At 42.9% G+C, this 16880-nt stretch overlaps 1 protein-coding gene across 2 annotated transcripts in view; it reads right to left on the bottom strand.

Moving 5' to 3' along the window:
* The window catches only part of LOC133754322 (MAP/microtubule affinity-regulating kinase 3-like), a 134393-nt gene extending 118385 nt beyond the window's left edge, over positions 1–16008 (bottom strand). For both annotated transcript variants that reach the window (XM_062184782.1, XM_062184781.1), the window contains exons 1-2: positions 15752–16008; positions 13427–13582 (exon numbers count right to left, since the gene is read on the bottom strand). The gene's annotated coding sequence lies outside the window, so the exon portion shown is untranslated. The remainder of the gene's footprint in view (positions 1–13426; positions 13583–15751) is intronic.
* Between the last annotated feature and the right edge of the window lie 872 nt (positions 16009–16880).

Here is a 16880-nt window from a genome sequence, read left to right as displayed (position 1 = left end):
CGGTTTGAGATCCACTTGCTCCACTTCCCATCCAGCTCTCTGCTATGGCACAGCAGGTAAGGCTTCAGATAATAATGCTTCCAATGTCATTTTGTAGTGCTGGGTCATGCCCCAACTACTGTATTTCCAGTCCAGCTTCCTCCTAATGTCCATGGATAGACAGTGGGCGATGTCAGATCTCAGGACTCTGCTACCTATGTAGGAGAAGAAGATGGAGTTCCTGCTCCTGGCTTCACCTTGGCTAATCTGTAGCTGTTGCAACCATTTGGAGAGTGAGGTAGTGGGTTGGATGAAATCTCTATGTCTCCCTCAATAACATTTTTTCCAAATAAAAAAATCATTAAAATATAACAATGGCCAAGGAACTGTGACAGAGTTGTTAAGATGCCATTTGGTTTACCCATGCCCCATATCAGAGCTCCTGGATTTCAGTATAATCTTCCTGCTGTCAGATTTCCTGCTAATGTACACTCTGATGGAGAGCAGGCATTGGGTCAGTTACTTAGGTCTCTTCCACCAATATGAGAGAACTGGATGGAGTTCTTGGCTTCTGACTTTGGCCTAGCCCTTCCATAATGTTTGCCGGCTTTAGGGGTGAGGCCAACAGATGGAAACATCTTTCTCTATCTCACACTGCCATTCTAATCAGAACATAAAGGCATGAATACATTGTATTTGGCATGGCAATTAAAAACATCATTTTTGGTGGCAGCATCCTATCACAGAGTATCTAGGATCAATACCTGTCGCACATTCAAATCCAGGTTCCTGCTCATGCATACCCTGGGAAACAACAGAGGATGGCTCAGATATTTGGGCCCTTGCCACTCAAGTGGAGTGATCCAGCAAATGGGAAATCTGTTTTCTTGTCTTTCAATGAAACATAATGAATAATGCTTAAGTAAGTAGATAAATAATTCCACTGGGTCCAACGTAGCTTGTTTGGGACTGTCCTAGGGGCAGCTTTGCCATTCAGGGGTGTTGGCTGCACATACTCACTGAAGAATGCCTAACAGCCTCAGTAGCTCTCTTTTGTTCTTAATTGTACACTGTCCATTGAAACAAAGAGGCTCCTGCTGTAGTGTGGTGTTTCACATGCTCTGGACACCCACTGCAGTAGAAAAAGGGACAGTTTATGTTCACCCTCCATGCCAACATGACACCATCTGTTTGTGCTTTCCAGACAAGTTGGACAGGATCTTGAAGTAGTTCAGTGAGAGCTGCCAGCTGCCAACTCTGTTGCCCAGTGATTTACAGACTACTTCCTGTCAGGAACACAGCAAGGTTGCCCTTCTCAACGTGGCCCTGTCCAGTCTTTGAGCAGGCTTTGTGTCTCCATCCACAGCAAGGTGTGTACATCTGTGTGGACTTCCTTGGTGTCTGAGATATGGCACTTCACCATCTGAGCCAGTTGCAGATGAGGCATCAACTTTCTTAACCATGTCCTGGGTGGTACTTGGCAGCATGTGAGGGGCAGCCAGCAGTCATCTGGTGCATCTAGACTCACCATCCCACAGCACACAAGACTCTGCATTACCCAGGTGGAGGTGCCAATGTCTGAAATGATCCCATGAGACCATGATACTTATATGCTGCTGCCAGTAACACTCTGCAAACAACCTTGAGTATAGGCCTTCCCTTAAGAACTCTCACTGTCTCACTGGGAGTCTGTGGAGGGACATGGAAAGCAGTGATAAACCAAAATATTGAGGTTGCAAGCTCTCATCTCGTATGGAACTAAGGTCCACACCCACTTGGTCAAGAAGTCAGTTGCTGATGTTCAAGGCCCATTTTTCCTCCTCCTCTTGTCACAGGTGGATGTTAGGTGACAACTGAAGGCCAGCCAGATCCTATTAACAGACCATGAGCCCTGGACGACCACAAAGGCAGCTCACTGGAAGCTGTGTGGGTGCATGCACCCATTAGCAATGGTAGTCCACAAGTCTGCCAGGTACTACTCTAATTCCCATATAGCAAATGACAGAGAAATTTTCCACAGGTAACCTTTAAGCCTTTTTGACATGCTCTTATATTTATGACATTACATATTCCTCAACACAACTGTTAACAATAACTGAATTCAACAACATTGTAGAATACATAATGCTGTGCATGGAGAAATCTAAACACTCCACCAAAAAATGGTTCAAGATGAAAAGCCAATTCAGTGACATTACAGGTTACAAATCAACATACAGAAACAGTAGCTTTTTTATATTCTAATAACCAGCTTGCCAAAAATGAAATCTAAAAATTAATCCCATACACAATAGAGACAAAAATAAAATATTTAGGAATAAATGCAACCAATTAAGTGAAAGATATCTACAATGAAAATTCTAAAATGCTGAAGAAATAAATCATCAAGGACTCTCAAAATGGAAAAATATCACTTGCTCATGGATTGGAAGAATTAGTATAATTAAAATGCCTATATTACTTAAAGCAACCTACAAAATAAATGAAATTCCTATCAAACACCAATGAGATTTTTTACGGAATGATAAAATAATCCTAAATTCCCTAAAAAATCACAAAATATCAAGAATAGCCAAAATGATCCTGAGCAAAATAAAAAAAAAATCAACTTGGAGGCATCAGAATACCTGACTTCAAAGCTTACTACAAAGCTATAACAATCAAACAGCATGACAGTGGAAATTAATTAATTAAGTAATACAAACAGGTAGAGCCAATTGATTTTTCATGAAAATGCCCAGACTATACACTGGGAAAAAAGTATAATCTATTCAGCAAGTGTTGCTGGCAAAATTGGATGCATACATGTAGAACTGAATATTACCGTACTAAAAAAAAAAATGAAATCCTGTTATTAGTATCAAAATCATTGCAACTGGAAGACTTCATGCTCACTGAAACTATCCTGACACAGAAAGACAAATATTAGATGTTCTCCTTTATACATGGGAGCTAAAATTTTCTTTTAAACAATTAGACAAAAATAAAAGAAAATCAGAAAAGAAACTAATGCTTATGTGTATCACTATTGCTGCAAATGTGGTTTTGTTAAACTTTGTTTTGTATCTTTTTCAAATTCTTAAGAATGATCATTTTAAAATTTACTGTGTATGAGTATAGTAGACATTTTTATAGAAACCTTTGATTTAATAAACATAAATCTCGTAAGTACAACTTTCAGATTATAGCAGTTCTTCCCCCCATACCCGCTCTCCCACCCACAAACCATCCCAACTCCTACTCCCTCTTCCATCCCATTCTTCATTGAGATTCATTTTTAATTATATACAGAAGATCAATTCTATACTATGTAAAGATTTCAACAGACTTCACCCACACTGAAACACAAAGTTTAAAGTACTATTTGAAGACCACTTTTACCATTAATTCTCATAGTACAACACATGAAGGACAGAGGTCCTACATGGGAAGCAAGTGCACAGTGACACCTGTTGTTGATTTAACAACTGACATTCTTATATTTGACATCAATGATCACCCTAGGCTCTTGGTCTTGAGCTGCCAAGGCTATGGAAGCTCCTTGAGTCCACAAATTCCAACATTATTTAGAAAAGGCCATAATCAAAGTGGAAATTCCCTCCTCCCTTCAGAGAAAGGTACTAATCTCTTTGGCGGCCCTTACTTTCCCCTGGGATCTCACTCTCAGAGACCTTTCATGTGGGTGATTTTTTTCCATAGTGTCTTGGCTTTCCATGCTTGAAGTGCTCTCATGGGCTTTTTAGCCAGATCCAAATGCCTTAAAGGCTGATTCTGAGGCCAGAGTGCTGTATAGGGTATTTGTCATTCTATAAGTCTGCTGCGTGGCCTGCTTCTCATGTTGGATCATTCTCTCCTTTTTTTTCTTTGACAGGCAGAGTGGACAGTGAGACAGAGAGATAGAGAGAAAGGTCTTCCTTTGCCGTTGGTTCACCCTCCAATGCCTGCCATGCTGCAGCCAGTGCACCACGTTGATCCAAAGCCAGGAGCCAGGTGCTTCTCCTGGTGTCCCATGCAGGTGTATGGCCCAAGCATTTGGGCCATCCTCCACTGCACTACTGGGCCACAGCAGAGAGCTGGCCTGGAAAAGGGGCAACCGGGACAGAATCCAGCGCCCTGACCAGGTCTAGAGCCCGGTGTGCCAGCGCTGCAGGCAGAGGATTAGCCTATTGAGCCATGGTGCCGGCCATTCTCTCCTTTTTAATTTTATCTATTATTATCAGCAGACACTTGGTCTTATTTATGGAATCCCTTTGATACTTAATGCCATCTTACTAGTTAAAATGATCAGTTTAAGTTCATAAGTGATCATAAAGAGAGGACTTTTAGTGTTTGATTATTTTTATTGCCCTTACCTAGATTCTTCCTTACTAGCTGAACTCGAATGATTATAAAGCTCTTAAGAGGTAAATTTAAAAATACACTATTTAAAAAATAAAAGATTTAAAAAGAATTACAAGCCCTCACTTTTTATTTTTTTTGCATTTTCATTACCTATTTATTTATTTATTTACTTTTATTTAATAAATGTAAATCTCCAACGTACAATTTATGGATTATAATGGTTCCCCCTCATAACTTCCTTCCCACCCGCAACCCTCTAATCTCCCACTTCCTCTCCCATTCCATTCACATCAAGATTCATTTCCAATTCTCTTTATATACAAAAGATCAATTTAGTATATATTAAGTAAAGATTTCAGCAGTTTGCACCCACTCAGAAACACAAAGTGTAAAATACTGTTTGAGTACTAGTTATAGCATTAATTCACATTATACAACACATTAAGGACAGAGATCCTACATGAGGAGTTAAGTGCACAGTGACTCCTGTTGTTGACTTAACAAATTGACACTCTTGTTTATGGCTTCAGTAATCACTCTACGCTCTTGTCATGACTTGAGAAGGCTATGAAAGCCTTTTGAGTTCGCCAACTCTGATCTTCTTTAGACAAGGCCATAGTCAAAGTGGAAGTTCCCTCCTCCCTTCAGAGAAAGGCACCTCCTTCTTTGATGGCCTGTTCTTTCCACTGGTATCTCACTCACAGAAATCTTTCATTTGTTTTGTTTTGTTTTGCCAGAGTGTCTTGGCTTTTCATGCCTACAATGCTCTCATGGGCTCTTCAGCGAGATCCAAATGCCTCAAGGGCTGATTCTGAGGCCAGAGTGCTGTTTAGTACATCTGCCTTTCTAGGAGTCTGCTGTGTATCCCGCTTCCCATGTTGGATCCTTCTCTCCCTTTTTAATTCTATCAGTTAGTATTAGTAGACACTAGTCTTGTTTATGTGATCCCTTTGACCCTTAGACCTATCATGGTCAACTGTGAACTGAAATTGATCATTTGGACTAGTCAGATGGCATTGGTACATGCCACTTTGATGGGATTGAATTGGAATCCCCTGGCACGTTTCTAACTCTACCATTTGGAAGCCCTCACTTTTTAAATTTTTGGTTCGTTAACGATAGTGTGCAAATTGAAATGCCGCTGTAGTGATTCTCACAAACTAGTAAAATCCCAAATATGAAAAACAGCTTATCTCGGATTCATTGTATTGCTCTGATACTATTCAATTTCACATACACATGAAAACACACTTCCAATTTTCTTAATTAAAGGAAACAATCTAAAATAAATATCCATCACCAACTTAAAACACAGCATTGTAGCCTTTCAACTGAGCATGACAAGAAAGAACAGTTCAGTTATTTACAGGCTCTGGTTTTGCTTGTCTTAATTAACGATTTTCAAATACCATAATATTAGTTGTGACATTAATCATTTAAACCCCCTAACTTCATACACCAAGTAACATGTTGCTATTTTTACTTACATTTTATCAAGAGGAGTTGTACATATTTATGGGCTAGTGTGACATTTCAGTACTCATATAAAATTTGTAATGATCAAATCTACATTAATCTTTTGACATTATTTTATGGATAGAGCCTTGAGCTAACCTTTATTTCATTTTCTAATAACAGATATAATTGGATTACTGTGAGCTACAAACATCCACCTGTATGATTCTAGGAAATTACTCAATAATCTAATGCTAAATCTGTGTCCATATTTTCTACCTAGTTTTAATATTGCAATTGGTTTCAATCAATAAGGGGGAGGTGGAGAGAGAGAGAGAGAAAGATAAAGACACCACCCATCTATTAGTTCATTACCCAAGTGCCCAAAATACTCAGGGCTGATCTGACCCAGGCTGAAGCTGGGAGATGGTCTCCAATGTGGTAGCAAGAATCCAACTACTTAAGCCATCACTGGCTGCCATTGGTATCCTGAGCATTGTCTTTCCCACTATTGCCAAATGTCTACCCTTCAAAAAACTTTCTGACATACCCTCAAATGGCCCTGGCTTCCAGAGCAGGAGGCCACAGTCCCCTGTCTTAACCCCATTACTGCATGGTCTCCTACTCCCCAATCACCACACATGCCAAGCTCCTGCTCAACTCCAGCCACAGCATCTGGTTTAATGGATCCAAATGAAGACACTGGGGACCCTGGCCCACCAGGGTTACCAAACATGCAGTCACTGGACATAAAGGCCCACATCTGAGGCAGAAGCAACCTGGATAACCACATGCCCCAAACTGAAACTGGATCATTGTTACACCACATATTAAAATCAACTCAAAATGAACTGAAAGTCCACACAGAAGATCTGAACACTTACAACTTATAAAATAGAAAATTCCTTGACATTAGCCTCAAGAGTGGTCGCTTATGTGTTAACAATTAAACACAGAGAGCAAAAGCAAATAAAAGGAAATGAAACTACAACAAACTAGTAAAGCAATAAAGCAAAGATCAATGAAATGAAAAGACAAACCAATGAATAGGAGAAAATATTAGCAAACCATATGTGTGATCAAGGGAGTAATACAAGGAATGCATACACTAAGAAGCAAAGAATAGAATTAAAAAAGGACAAAGGAAAACAGAACATACAGTATTGGAGGGAATGTAAATTGTACCATCCATTAGGAAAAGCAATATGGAAGTTCCTCCAAGAAAATTAAAAAAGGAACAACCTTTATTAGCCATGAATCCAAAAGAAAATCACCATCTCAAAGAACTGTCTGCACCCCCACATTCACTTCAGCATCATTCATAATTCCACGATATGGAAATAACCCAAATGTTTGTTGACGGAGCCATAAGGAAAAATGGGATACACACACTGTGGAATCCTCGCCAACCCTTAAAAAGAAAGGAAATACTACTACTTGTCACAAGATGGATCCAAAATATGGAACTATAGGACATTACAAGGAGTGAAACAAGACACAGAAATAAGAAATACTACATGAGCACACTTACATGTGGAATATACAAAAGTCAAACTAACACAGTCAGAAAGCAGGATGGTGTTTGTGATGAACTGGGAGCAGGAAAATGAAGAGATGTTAGTCAAAAGATACAAATATATGCTTATGGTGCTGGAGCTGGGGTGTAAAAGCATGAGCCTCCACCTGGACTGCCACCATCTCCTTTGGGCACCAGACCGAGTCCCAGCTGCTCCACTTCCCATTTACCTCCCTGCTATGGGAAAGCACTAGAAGATGACCCCATGAATTGGGCCCTTGTGCCAAAGTGGGAGACTTGGGGCCCAGCCCTGCCAATGAGGACATTTGAGGAGTGAAATAATGCATGAGATGAGATATCCCTCACCCTCTCTCTCACTCTGTCTCTGTCTTACACTTTCTCTGTTTCCTGCCTTTCTTTTTTTTTAATTTGACAGGTAAAGTTACTGACAGTGAGAGAGAGACAGAGACAAAGGTCTTTCTGTTGGTTCACTCCCCAAAAGGCCCCTATGGCTGCGCTGATCCGAAGCCAGGAGCCAGATGCTTCCTCCTGGTCTCCCATGCGAGTGCAGGGGCCCAAGCACTTGGGCCAATCTCCACTGCCATCTCAGGTCACAGCAGAGAACTGCACTGGAAGAGGAGCAACCAGAACTAGAACCTGGCGCCCATATGGGATGCCGGCACTACAGGAGGAGGATTAACCAAGCGAGCCACTGTGCCAGCCCTTGAGTTTCAAATAAATCATTAAAAAATCAAATTTACAATTATGAGATAAGATTTTGAAAATCTAATGTAATCACTGGGTAACCAGTTCACACTATATTCTGTACTTGTAATTTCCTAGGTCAATATTCTTAAAAAACATTATAAAAAGGATAGGAGTGTAAACGAGAAGGCAGGTATCGTAGGAAGAATGACTATGCAGTTAAAGCTATATTGATTGAATGCACGAAGTATGTATACCTAAAATAAAAGCTTTCTGGAAAAATACATAAATAAATAAATTAAATAATGTAAAAACACTCTAAGAGTGATAAATTTGTTAAATAGCTTCACTGTACTAATCCTTTCATACTGTACTGTAAGTACCAGGAGAGTTGCAAGGTTCGTGTGAAAATGCATTATGAAGATCAGACTCATATCAAAACGCACATTACGTGCCTTGAATATATACAATTTTTATTTCTCAGTTATACTGTAATAAGGCTGGAAAAATAAAACATGCAAAAATAGGTTCCTATTCTAAAGATGTAAATAAAATTAAGTAACTTAGGTTAATATTGTGGGGTTTTGGTAGGCTTCATGGGACAGAAATGATTTTTTTGACAGGCAGAGTGGACAGTGAGAGAGAGAGAGACAGAGAGAAATGTCTTCCTTTGCCGTTGGTTCACCCTCCAATGGCCGCCTCGGCCGGTGTGCTGTGGCCGGTGTACCGCGCTGATCCCAAGGCAGGAGCCAGGTGCTTCTCCTAGTCTCCCATGGGGTGCAGGGCCCAAGCACTTGGACCATCCTCCACTGCACTCCCTGACCACAGCAGAGAGCTGGCATGGAAGAGGGGCAACCGGGACAGAATCCAGCACCCCAACCGGACTAGAACCCAGTGTGCCGGTGCCACAAGGTGGAGGATTAGCCTATTGAGCCGCGGCACCAGCCCAGAAATGATTTTTAAAACATTCATGATTGGGGCTGGCACTGTGGCGTAGCAGGTGAGGCCACCAAATGCAGTGCCAGCAACCCACATGGGCACTGGTTCAAGTTCCGGCTGCTCCACTTCCGATCCAGCTCTCTGCTATGGCCAGGGAAATCAGTAAAGGATGGCCCAAGTCCTTGGGCCCTTGCTCCCATATGGGAGACCTGGAAGAAGCTCCTGGCTCCTGGCTTCAGAGCAGCACAGTGCTGGCCATTGCGGCCAACTGGGGAGTGATCCAGCAGATGAAATACCTCTCTCTTTCCGCTTCTCCTTCTCTCTCTGTGTAACTCTGACTTTCAAATAATTACATCTTAAAAAAATTCATGAACTTGACTGAACTAAAATTCACGCGGTTTATATCTTGAAAATACAGATTCAAGAATTCTATCAAAAGAATACTTATGACAATATCCAAGTAACATATTACACTGTCATCTCACCTCCCTCAAAATGAAAACTCAGAAATAGAAAATGAAAGGAAGTGTATCTGAAAGAAACCAGGAAAGTGAAAAGTGAAATGAGAATTATAAATTACTACATGCTATTCTCCCACCGATGGGTGTACATTCCTATGTCCATGTAACAGTTACATATTACAGGCAAGTTGAGAATTAGCCCAACTAAACCATGGAACTGAAAATGCAGGGCCTGCTTCATCAGGATATGACCAGTGACACTGAAACTGTACCAAACTCTAAAGAGCATACTCCCTGCTGTCGAAATTCTTACTGAATTTAACTTGAATTTGTGCTTCGTAAATGAAGTCTGATAGGAAGATGGGGCCAGTGCACAGTCTGAGCTCTCACTGACTCACTGGGACAGGTCTTGGTCACAGTCCTCAGGTTCACTGCCCTAAAAAGCCTTCCATTTCCCATCACAGGTGACCACTATGGCCCTTGGTTCAAAGCAATACTTGGTTGTGGGCACATTATGTTTACAGAACACATGCTTGGGGAGGCACCATGGTAGTGTATCACCTAAACTCAATCTAAATTCCTAGGGTTTCCACATTTAAATGCAGGACAATTTTTAAACAACACAATCTGCATTTTCAGTTCCTACTAGGAGCTACACATTATGGAGTTAGTTCTGTCAAGGTTTAGAATTTACACTTTAATTTTCACAATGATATTCTTTCAGTTCATTTTATAATCACAAGAAAGGAAGGAAGAAGGAGGGCAGGATGCTGGGGGGAGGAGGGGAAGGTGGGAAGTATCACCACACTCCTCAATCTCTGTATATGAAATACATGATATCTGTTCACCTTTATATAAATAAAAATTATTTATAAAAAGAAATTTAGCTGTGAAAACTGCAAGATGAAATATACAAACCAAATGGAGATTCCGTGTATTTAAGTTGAAGAACAAACCAAAACATGACAATACCAAAATATTAAACCAGGATGCTCACAGCAGTATGGCAGGGCCTTCTTCGTGGAATGAGTAGCAGCACAGATCTACAGCATCTTAGTCACCAGGGGTGTAGCCTCTGCCAGGGTTAGAGGTGCTCCCTCTGGACTTGTTTCACTGGATCAATAGGTGGCAATGTATTCACTGTTCAGGTTGCTTTACAGCCCATTTTCATAAATGGCAGGACCCCAGCAGATATCATGAGATATTTTACTGGAAAACTGTGGATCCCATTACATTTATCATGTTATCTCTATGTACCTCAAAATACAGGGGTCTGCCAAGAATTACTCAAATTCTACCTGCACAGAGCAGAGGGCTATGCACCATGAACATTAGTCTACCACAAGAATATTTCTTGGGGACGGCACTGTGGCAGAGCAGGAAAAGCTTCTGCCTGCAGTGCTGGCATCTCATAAGAGTGCTGGTTTGAGTGCCCACTGCTCCACTTCTGACCCAGCTCTGTGATATGGCCTAGGAAAAATGGAAGATGTCCCAAGTGCTTGGGCCCCTGCACCCACGTGAGAGACCCAGAAGAAGCTCTGGGCTCCTGGCTACATATCAGCTCAGCTCTGGCCACTGCGGCCTTATGGGGAGTGAACCAGCAGATTGAAGACCTCTCTATTTCTCTCTCTCTCTCTCTCTCTCTGCCCCTACTCTGTGTAGCTCTGCCTTTCAAATAGATAAATAAATCTTCAAAACAACCTTTCTTTCCCCGTTTGGCACTCACATGTCATCTTCCACAGTAATCAAGGGGGAAATCAAGCAAGGAGATTCATTAGTGTAGAAGATTGTTACCAATCACATAAAGCTCAATGTTTGTTGAAGAAGCAATTTGAAATTTAACATCATATGTAAGAAACTGTTTACAAAATTTAAATGTCTTTGAAAGCTGCACTCTGAAAACTACACATATAGCAAGTCACTGAAGGATTTCCTGGACTCCATGCCTGTTCTCTCACTACAGCACTTCAGTGGAAAGCTTCAAAATATTTCCAATATCGAACTGCAAGTCACAGTTTTAGTTTTCCCATTCATAATTTTTGAGGCCTACAAAACTCACAAACAAAACTGTATAAAGGTGAAGCAAAGGCATTGTTTGTAGCAAACTCTCCATCTAGTTTTCCCTCAAAGATCTGACTTTAGTTAAACAGAGGAAAAGCATCTTAAGATGTCTGGCATAAACCATTCTAATTTTGGAATTTCCCCAGAAAGCATCTATATTTTAACTTCTTATTTGTAGTGCACTAGAAATTGCTAACCAAGGATTTTTGTGGGAGATGCTAAAGTTTAATGGTGGTCACAGGAGCAGAGGTGTAGAAAAGGTGACAGAATTGAGACATAAAAGCAAAAAGCATCACATATTTGTGTGGCTTCGAGAAGGGTGTAGGGACCAGCCAGCCTTTGAGATGCCAGGTGATTGTTATCAGAGAACATCTGTGGATGGGAGCATGAGAAAACAAAAGAACAGATTTTTCTTGGTGTGTTGTGTGTGAGGGAAAGGAATTATCGAACCAAGGAATCAAGTTTTAAAATTGCCAAAAGGAGAAAACCATGGTCAATATAAACAGGTCTAGCTAATGATGGGAGAAAAAGCCAAGACCTTCCTGAAACACAGTACAGAGATAAGGCTGTCTAGGATGGGAAGAACAGTGTGAACAAACAGTTAGACGTAACATGGGGTCATTTCAACTTCTGGATCTGAACAATCAGGACCAACAGGATCAGCAAGAGTGGATAATGAGGAAACTGGAACATCCATGAGGGCTTGCCCCAAAGGGTGGTTTCTGAGTAGTCACTGGTAGCATCTCATTAGATGAGGTTCAAGGAATGATCCTTCGGTGTCAACACGAGTAACTGCTAGCCAGAAGGAAGGGAGACTTAATTCACCACATACTGTAAGAACCAAACCACAAAACACAATACCTACGGATTTTGAAATTCTGTGTTGTTTAAAACACAAGAACAAATAGGGATTTCATTTCATCAACCAAAGTTTTAGAACCAACTATATGGCAACCATTGTAGATACTACGCAGAAACAATGCCCCAGCCTTCTCAGAACTAAAAATGCTCTAAACATATCATAATCCAAATGATTTCAATATTTCATATTTCAAAATCTAATTCAGAAGTAAAAAGAACCTGTATTCAGTATTCAGAACCTTATAGTTTTATAACTGCAACAAATATACTTAGGAAGTAATGCTGACTTCTACAAATTTCGGTGCCATCCTCTGATCTAGGTGCTTCTGATGATAAACAGAGTCCCCATATTCCTAGTTAATGCAATAATATGACTGGGACATGTAAATTTTACATGATATGTCTCCCCACATAACCACATTCATTAACACAATATAACAATGTATTCCTCAGGAACTTTTTCATAAAATTAGGGAAACACTGGATAGCATCAGATTTCAGTGGGGCAATGACAACAATATACAACCATCTTTTTGGGTTTACCACTCAATGCTATCACTGCTGTGTGGCAGAACCTTCAATGCCAACTGTGATAAACTATCTTAGCAAATTAGGAAAAACAGGAAGCAAATCCTGAGAGCAGAAACTTCCTTTCTGGAGGACCAGATCCATTTTCTCAGCTCCTATACACTAAGTAGAACTATAAACCCAGAAAATAAAGCAAGAGACCTGGAAATTAACACAGTCACTGGGCATCTTAATTGCCCACCCAAAAGAAGATGACTCACCTGCTGGTTCACCCATCCTGGCATCAGAATTCAGCCAGGCAGGCTCACACCTCCTGGAACTGTACATGATACCTCCAAGCACATAGATGTTTTACAATATACAATTTAAAATCTATTTAGAACATATGATATGAAATTCACAATATGTAATAAAATATATAATATATAATAAAATATATAATAATATATAATATTCAATTTATAACATACAATATAATACACAATTTTTTCATTTTTCCCCCTGGATCCTGAAGGCCCATGTGTCTCCTGCCTGCATCCGAACAGCATATGATACGCACAAACATTTCAAGAAGACTCACCAGGTGAGGATGGTCAAACCTGAGGGTCCTGTTGAGTCCACTGCCACTCCCCGACACCAGCAGCCTGACCCATCCTGCAGTGTTGTTTTCGGCTGTTCACCTCCTTATTCTTAGTGCCAGGGCTTAGCACATGTTCCAATGAAGAATTCCACATCGCTGGACACCAAGAAGAGAAAAGGGAAACAGCAGCACTGAGCACCCTTTTTATAAACTCAGAATTCAATGGCATGCATCAGTTCTGATTGTCCAGTCAGAAAACAAAGACCAAGCCTGCACAGGCCTGCACAGGGGGTATGGCTCCAGGCTTCTCCTGAGCTCCTGCTGTCTGTCCCAAGTAGGAAGCAAGGCCAGGCTCCAGTGTGTTGGGGACACAGGTCGATTGTTTGTTTCACTTTTGTCATGGAATTTATTCCACCATTCCATTTAAAATTTGACAGAGTTTTTCTCTTTAGGTACCGTATATACTCATCTGCTTTTTCTCCTGAGAGTGTTAAATAAAGTGAAACTGCTTTCATACGACTCATGCCTTCGGAGTGGTGGTTGTTTTTCAACCTCTGGATTACAGAAAGAAAACAAGTATGGGATGCTGGCATTGCAGGTGGTGGCTTAACCCACTGCACAACACTAGCCCCTACCCACAGAATTTTAGAAGCCCAATGATTCAGAAACTGATTGTCTCATATGTGGAAGGAATGCAAATGCATAGTTCCGGTAAGTCAGAATTATTTTCATTGCAGTAAACAAGAAAACAAAGATATCACACAAAGGATTCATTTAGGATCATCGTTACCACTGCTGTATCTTTTCCTCTAACAATTGGTTTAGACGCTTGCTTTAAGTTTCTGGCCAGCCTTGGAAAGCTGGAAATCTTGATGCTAAACAGATGTGAGATGAAATTTAAAACAGAGGCATACCAACCAGAACCACAGCCTAGACCTAATTCTATAGTGTTTACCTCTTGGCAATAATTGGAAATCATAAAATATATATAAGTAAGAAAACACCATCTCCAGATTCCACATTAAGCACCATGTGCACTGACCAATAATGCTTTACTCCCTCCTCTTTACTAAAAGAAGAATAATAAAAATAAGTCTGTGATTGCTACACTATGTTTATAAGATACCTCTGCTTAAAGAACCACCATTAAATACAAAATTTCAAAATTGTATAATTACTCTAAGAGGTTTCTAACTCAGAGAAAGTTCCAAGAGGCAAGGTTAGGCCTATCCTTCTCTCTAGAAAAGTGGGCAAACCCTCAGGGCCGCAACTATTCCCCCAACCCCCGAGGGGAATGAAAAACATGTGAGTAATATTGAAAAGTCACAATTTGAGAGACTGTGCACTAATGGAACCCTGCAAACCATCTAAATGAAAAGAGAACCATCATGCAGACATTGTGCAGATACCACACCACCTGTGGGCAAGACATCCCAGGTGTGCACAGCACCAGCCCTGGAAATGCCAGTCACAGAGTGTAATGGTGCCCACGGGAGCTGTGCAGTTTGACCACTTTGCCAGTAATAACATCTTTACCCAAGAGCTCTCGAGTAGCTCAAGAAAATAACAGGTACATCGTGTAAAAACTAGCAGAAGTGATTTTAATACTTTCAAAAATATCTACCAGCTCACCTCACACAAGTCAATATGTGTGATTTCTGGTGAACACTTTATCAGAAAACTTCAACAAAAATTTCAGTCAAGGTTTTAGGTCAGTGAGTACTGTGCGTCACCAAGATTCTTTTTCTTTCTACTTGATCCTTTCTTTGAATGGTTAAAGGTTCTTGTTTTAAAATATTTCATATGTTTTAAAGGCAGAGTTACCGAAAGAGAGGCAGAGATACAGAAAGAGAAAGGTCTTCCATACACTAGTTCACTCCCCAAAAGGACAAAATGGCCAGGGCTGTGCCAGACTGAAGCCAAGAGCCAGGAGCCTTGGAACGTACACGTCGGCCTGACAAGGCTCTTTCATGAACAGCCCACAGAGCACTGACATCACACCCAACGCGAGGAACCCGAAGCTGGCCTCCGAGACCAGCAAACAGACACGCGCTTTCGCTCTCCATCCTCCCAGCAACAGTCTCGGAGGTCTAGAGCAGGGCGGCTGGGCCCTCAGAAAGCAAAGCGACGGGAACGCGGGGCCCTTCCGGGAGGAGACCGAGCCACCTCTGCTCTCGCACAGCTGCTCGCACCCTGGGGACCCTTCCAGACCGTCCGCACAGCACCACCGCGACTCCACCCGCGCCTTCGGGACCCAAGAGCAAGAGGCACGCGGGCAGCCAAGACGCCCAGCGGGTAACCGCAACAGCCGCGCGCGTCACTCACCTCCGACGGGGGCCCGGGCTGCTGCCGGGTCACAGGTCCGCGAAGGCCGTTGCTTCCGGAAGGAACCAAAGAAGAGCCACGCGCCTGGGAAACGGCGCGGCAGCCTCGGACACGCAGCCTCTCTGATCCCAGCCTGACCCTGGGGCCGCTGGTTCTCCGTCAGGCCTGGCCAGCAGCATCAAGGACGGCTCATCTGCTCACCGCTTGCGCAGGCTCTCCAGCAGGAGCGGACCCGCAGCGCTGACTGCCAGCGGAGCACCGTGGGGCCGGCCGTTGGCGCAGGGCGTGCGGGTGCACTTCCGGGTCACAGCGCCAGGCGCAGGCGCACTCCCCACGGGCCGTCACCATGGCACCCCAGGACGCACCTGCACACTGCTGCATCCAGCGTCCAAAGCCCCAGGGCCGCTTCCAGTCCGCCCCTCCAGGCTGCGACCAGGGACGCAGACGCTGATGGCCCAGGTTCTTTGGGCTCCACCTTCCTGCCTCGTGGCAGTCCTCAATGGAGCTCCTGCCTCCACGCTTCTGCCTGGCCCAGCACTGGCCTTTCGTTGCAGCCGCTTGGGGAGACAGGCAGTGCAGGGGGCATCGCCAGCTGTCTGTCTGACTGTCTGTCTCTCTCAATCTCTCTCTCTCTGTCTCTGAGTGATCGTCCATCTGGGGGTTCACCCCCGCGGTGGCTACAAAGGCCGGGACTGGGACAGAAGCCAGGGGCTGAAGCAGAAGCCAGGGCCTTTACCCGGCACTCCATTCTGGGCCCCAGGGGCCTAAGTCCTTGGGCCGTCTCCCTCTGCTTTCCCAGGCAGCTTAGCAGACAGCTGGATCCCACGGCGCACGGCTTCCGGGAAGGTTGGCACTGTGAGGTAGCGGGTAAAGCCACCGCCCGCAGTGCCGGCTTCCCATATGGGCGCCAGTTCGAGTACGGCTGCTCCACTTCCGACGCAGCTCTCTGCTGCGGTCTGGGAAGGCAGCAAGAGACGCCCCAAGTCCTTGTGCCTCTGCACCCATGAGGACATCTCAGCGAGGCTCCTGCCTCCTGGCTTCAGATACTCTCAGCTACGCCCATTGAAGCCAATTGGGTAATGGACCTGCAGATGGAAGACTTCTTCCCTCCCTCCCTCACTCCCTCCTT

The sequence above is a fragment of the Lepus europaeus genome, assembly GCF_033115175.1.
Source record: "Lepus europaeus isolate LE1 chromosome 21 unlocalized genomic scaffold, mLepTim1.pri SUPER_21_unloc_2, whole genome shotgun sequence".
NCBI lineage: Eukaryota > Metazoa > Chordata > Mammalia > Lagomorpha > Leporidae > Lepus > Lepus europaeus.
This window is presented reverse-complemented; position numbering and strand designations above follow the sequence as displayed.